The sequence below is a fragment of the Lissotriton helveticus genome, chromosome 2_1, assembly GCF_964261635.1.
Source record: "Lissotriton helveticus chromosome 2_1, aLisHel1.1, whole genome shotgun sequence".
Classification (NCBI taxonomy): domain Eukaryota; kingdom Metazoa; phylum Chordata; class Amphibia; order Caudata; family Salamandridae; genus Lissotriton; species Lissotriton helveticus.
The window spans coordinates 552,367,413-552,373,706 of NC_136059.1; positions in this window are offsets into that span (position 1 = coordinate 552,367,413).

Genomic DNA, 6,294 nt, shown 5'->3' on the forward strand with positions numbered 1-6,294 from the left:
AACTCTACCTCTCTGCCAAATTTGGTGTAATTCCGTTCAGCTGTTCAGGCTGTAGCCCTGGCTAAAGGTCCCTATGGAAAATTGCATGGGGAAAACACGTTTTGGGAGCCCCCTTTTTTCTCGGCCCCCACTTGACGAATCACCCCCAAACTTTCAGGGAAGGAGCGGAACTAAGCAGGCCATTTTCATGGAGAAATTCACGAAGATTCGTCTACCAGCGCCAAAGTTATTCCAAATAGAATGTTGTGGATTTCCTATGGAAACTAGGTCCTAACTATAACTACCTTCTGGCGACCGCCAGTAGGATATATATATATATATATCTCCAAAAGAAAGGTTTCCCGCTTAGGGAAGCCACAACAGCAGGTAGGTGCAACTTAGTTTTATTTCAAGAAGCTGCAGCAGAGCTGGTAAATATCCCCAAAGTTCAAGTTGCCTGAGGCATTTCATGCTACACAAGCATTTCATCAGAGGCACAGCGTCTATTACAGCATGTGGTTAGCATTCATTTTAATCATTCCACCTGCCTCAATGGGCTCTCGCTGAGCCTGAGGGTCCTTGTAGTGAGGTTTTGCTCCAGTGAGCCACCAACATACTGTAACAATCCGGACAATGTAATCCACAGTGGGTCTGGAGATAGTTCAGCTCATGCTATGTTGCACCGTATAACTTCCAGAAAAACAACCTCTCTGCCAAAGTGCCGCCAGTCAAGTGACTGCAGCACAAACCAAATGAATGCGGCAGGGCTTCTCCCACGACCGGAACCAGCCGTAATTAATCCAAAAGAAAGTTTTCCTGCTTAGGAGAGCCACAACGGCAGGTAGGTGCAACGTAGTTTTATTTCAAGAAGTTGCAGCAGAGCAGGTGAATATCGCCAAAGTTCAAGTTGCCTGATGCGTTTCATGCTACACAAGCATTTCATCAGAGGTACAGCGTGGATATATATATGCAGAAAGACTCATTTCTGGAATCCCGAAGTCCCCTCATGCCCGGGACTTCGCAGGGAAAGAAGCGAAGGCCGACCCAGATATGCAGGTGAGAAATTCTTTATTTGATTTTAAAGCAGCCTGCTAGCATAACGGTTTAGCCTACCCAGAGGCCTTGGTCACACAACGCCAAATCAGAAACAGGCAAAATTTAAAGTGCCAGGTGCAGAAGAAAGCTAACTCGCAATTGGATGTCACTAGAAACAACACAATGGGCAGTGAAGTAATACTCACGGGTTCATAAATACAGAGAACCAGATAGTAATGAGTAAAATTACACACAAGAGCAAGCCATTAAAAAAAGAGAATAAAAGCATTTCTTTTAAAATACATAGCCTAATGGATAAATGCATGAATAAATTCATTATTTAAAAACCATATCCTCTCTGTGCAAAATTGATGCAACTGTGCAAAATGGAGCAATGTGCAAACAATACAACCCAATATATATATTCAACTAAGCAAAAACGTTCTGATGTAATAAGCTTGGATTCACACAGGTTAGCTACTAAGAGGTCGCTGGAGAAGTACAGTAGCTCATGAGCTACTGGTTGGAGATCCCTGAGGGCATAGGGTCAAATATAATAATCCTCATGAGTACCTTAGAGCCAATACAGACATACTCAAACATTCTGTGATGAGTCTCACCATTTAAACCAGTTTTTGGCATGCTTCTATTGGGAATCCTCGGGCTCTGTATACAGACTCATCAGTCGTGGCACAGAAGTACATTGCTCTTGTCCAACCCCTTTTCGAGGGTGCCTTCTCTGACTGCCAATGTCTAGAAATGTCTCTATTGGCTATTAGTAGTCACATCACGGCAAGAGTTCTGATACTACTTGGGCCCCTCAACCCATTCATCCTTCACTACAAGGTATCTTGACCTGTGGATGTATTGTTTTCTGAAATAATGTTGGCCAGTTTATTTTCTTGCTCTTTTATAGGAATCCCTGCCAGATGCTAGGGTATGGCCAACAAAGTGGCCTTCCTTCGAATATTACTAATACTTATTGAAGGAAGGGTATCAAATGTACCTATTAACTTAATACCCAAATGTTATGTTAGTGGGATTTGTAAAGCGCATTACTGCCCAGGAGTGTCTAAGCGCTATTTAGTCCCAGCTCAGTGTCGCAGGACCGCACAAACTACCAAGACCTGAACAGCCAGGTCTGTACAGCTTTCCTAAAGGCAAGGAGACTGGATGCTGTTTTTATGTAGAGAGGCAGTATGTTCCATGCTTTGGATGCTTCGAACACAATGCTATTTCCTCCCCACTGTACTTGTTTGAATCTTGGAAGTGCTGCTAATTTAGCATTTTCTGAACAAAGACTTCTGACAGGGAGATACCATTTTAAGCTATGATTCAGAAAGTCAGGGGCGAGATCGTTAAAAGCTTTATAAGCTAGACATAACACCTTAAAGGTGATTCTTTGTTTAACCCCTCCCCTGCTGGTGACTGAACCACTCCGTCATCAGCTGCGGTCGCGCTGTGCTGATGACGGAGTGGTTCCATCACGGCCCGTGCGGCGCGGACGGAGCGGTTCCGTCACCAGCATGCACCCGCCGCGCGGCCGCCCCGCCCCCTTAGCACTGCGGCGGAATAGCCACCGCAGTGAAGGGGTTAATAGTAAGAAGTGCAAATTGTGCATCGTTTTTCAGAACTTGATGTTTATTAATATTGTACTTGTGAGTGGTCAGAAGCAGACTATTACAGTAGTTTATTTTAGATCGGATTATAGAGATGATTAATGTCTTTTGCAGTTTGACAGGTATCAAAGGCAAAACCTTTTTTATTATTCTAAGGGTATTAAAAGTGGTAGAAGTGAGCTGGTTTACCTGTGAAGTTAAGTTTATTAGCAATAATCACTCCCAAGCTGAGAGCCTATTCCACTGGAGGAGGGATGAGGCCCATGATAGCTGGCCAGGCTGATGGGCCCCAAAAGGACGATTGGGGTCCAAAAAGTTGGACTTCTGTTTTTCCTTCTTTCAATTTAAGGCAGTTATTGTCCATCCAATCGTGGACAGCCACCATGAAGTCATGAAATCTAAGACCTATGACAGCATCATCTTTCCCTATGGAAACGACAATTTGAGTGTCGTCAGCATAGGATCTAAGGGAAAATCCAAAGCTTCTTATTAGATTAGCTAAAGGGGAAACATAAATATCAAAGAGAATAGGGCTCAATGAGGATCCCTGCGGGACTCCACATGGAAGGGAAAAAGGATGAGAAGCAAAGATTTCCAATTTTACTTCTCTTAAGAGGTCCCAGGCCAAGCAAGTGACTCCACAGGTTGCTAACCGGCCTAGGAGTAATTCATGACTGACGGTGTCAAAAGCCGCAGAGAGATCAAGCAGGATAAGGGCTGCCCCTTTTTTTTATCCAAAACCTGCCTGATCTCTTCAGTTGCCTTGAGCAAAGCTGTCTACATGCTGTGGCCTTTCCGGAAACCAAATTGGGTGGTATCTAGGAGTCTATTGGACTCAATAAGGGTTACCAGCAGATCATTCAAAAATATCAGCTATTTTGCCTGGTAGTGGCATACGGGAAAGTGGGTCATAATTGTTCAGGTCATTACGGTCATGTGAGGCTTTTTAGAAGGAGAATCAAGGCTGCTCTCTTGCAGTTGTTTGGGAAGATGCCATTTTACATATGGCTTGATAGATAGGCGTTACTTTAGCCACAATTACTTCTGCTGCCAGTTTAGCTACACTAGGCGGGCAGGGATCATATTGTGAACCCGAAGTAGAAGTTTCCAGTAGATTTCGAATGTCCTCGTTTAATGGAGCAATTAATTCTGTCCGAATTTTTGTTGTCTCGAAGGGCAGATTGCCAATATTGGCAGGTGATATTGTGGGCGCAGGTTAAGAGTTGGATAACATTTTTTTTATTGTTTCTCCTTTTTGTAGAATAAACTTTGCTAGAGTATCACAATAAGATTGATTAGTAGTCAGGGCTATTTTTGTTGCAATTATTAGTTAATTCTGTGATTGTCCAAAAAAGTTCCTTTGAAGAAGCTAAAGATTCAACTATCTTCTTTGTAAAGTATGATGCTTTGGCTTTTAAGATAAGCTCTTTATAAATGGCAATATATTGTTTATATTTTGCCTTCTCTTCCTCTTTATAGGCCATTCTCCATCTTCTTTCCTGTTTTCCACAATTTTGCTAACCCTTCCTACGTACCATTGAGAACCATGGGGCATGGGGACGTTGCTGTCTTATCTTACCCTTTCTGACAGTAGCTACTTGATTTGGAGCAGTTTGCAGCCACTTATTATATTGTTTGGCTGCTGCCTTAGCATAATTTGTAAGAACTAGAGGTGTATTCTCCAGTACTTTATGCAGATGGTCTGGCTGCACATCCCACCAAGCTCGTGAAGGGAAAGAAAATCAAATCAATCCTGGGAGAGACTCCATGTTCATTTTGTATTCATATTAGAATATCCGGTACTACTGCTAAAGAGGGTATACCATGTTTACTGATATATTCACCAACTAACATACTTTCCCATATGAAACAATCCACTAGAGCACGGGTACTCATAGTACGGCCTGAGGCCGCCAGCGGCCTGCCAAGACTTTTGTGGTGGCCCGCGGACCTTGCAGACCTCGTACCCGTGTTTTAAAAAAAACCATTTAAAGATTGTCTGCAAACACTGCGCGCAACTTGTGAGAGACTCTGCTGCTCTGTGGGGGCCCGGCATTACAGTGATAGTCAGTGGAGCTGTAGGGGTGCTAAGAAAAGGTGAAATACAAAAGCCTCATTAACATTCAAATGGTCTTTTAAAGACCTGTGAAGTGCTTGGGTGCAGCTGTGTGTGTGTGTGCCCGGGAAGCTGTCTCATCCTGGGCACACACAGGCAGGGTGAGATGACAGAGGGAGGGAGACAGAAAAAGGGAGGGAGACAGAGGCAGACAGAGGGAGAGGGAGGGAGGGAGGGAAAGGGAGGGAGACAGTGGGAGGGAGGGAGAGGGAGGGAGGGAAAAGGAGGGAGACAGAGAAAGGGAGAGGGAGGAAGACAGAGGGTGACAGACAGAGGAAGGGAGACAGACAGAGGGAGGAGGGAGGCAGAGGGAGGAGGGAGACAGAGGAAGGAGGGAGACAGAGGGAGGAGAGAGACAGTGGGAGGGAGACAGAAGACGTGGAGAGGGAGACTGAGAGAGGGAGACAGAGAGAGGGAGACAGTGAGAGGGAGACAGAGGGAGACAGACGGAGGGAGACAGATGTAGGGATACAGAGAGAGGGAGGAGATAGACAGAGGGAGGGTGACAGAGGGAGGGTGACAGAGGGAGAGAGACAGAGGGAGGGAGACAGACAGAGGGAGGAGGGATACAGAGGGAGGAGGCAGATAGAGGGAGGAGGGAGACAGAGGGAGGGAGACAGAGGAAGGGAGAGGGAGACAGAGACAGAGAGAGGGAGACAGAGGGAGACAGAGAGAGGGAGACAGAGGGAGACAGACGGAGGGAGACAGATGGAGGGATACAGAGAGAGGGAGGAGACAAACAGAGGGAGGGTTACAGAGGGAGGGTGACAGAGGGAGGAAACAGAGGGAGGGAGACAGAGGGAGGGAGACAGAGGGTGGGAGACAGAGGGAGGGAGACAGAGGGTGACATAGGGTGACAGACAGAGGGAGGGAGACACAGGGACGGAAACAGAGGGAAGGAGACAGAGGGAGGGAGACAGAGGGAGGGAGACAGAGGGAGGGAGGGAGACAGACAGAGGGAGGGAGACAGACAGAGGGAGGAGGGCGACAGAGGGAGGGGGCGACAGAGGGTGGGAGACAGCTAGAGGGAGACAGAGGGAGGGAGACAGAGGGAGGGAGACAGACAGAGGGAGGGTGACAGACAGAGGGATGGAGACAGACAGAGGGAGGAGGGCGACAGAGGGAGGAGGGAAACAGAGGGAGGGAGACTGAGTGAGGGAGACTGAATGAGGGAGACTGAGTGAGGGTGAGGGAAGGAGAGAGAGGAAGACAGAGTGAGGGAGAGGGAAGGAGAGAGAGGGAGACAGAGAGAAGGAGACAGAGAGAGAGCGAGGGAGACAGAGAGGGAGAGGGAGTGAGACAGTCAGAGGGAGTGAGACAGAGGGAGACAGGGAGTGAGAGAGGGAGAGAGAGGAGTGAGAAAGTCTGAGTGAGAAAGAGGGAGACATGGAGAGAGGGAGGGAGAGAGAGAGAGAGAGATAGAAAAAAAAAGAAAGAGATGTGTGTATGCCAGATCTGGTGGCTCAGTGGACGAAGGCATTCGCTGCAGGGACCTGTGTTCAACTTCATGGTCACAGTTTTTTTTGTTTCTCTAACCCTGCCCCC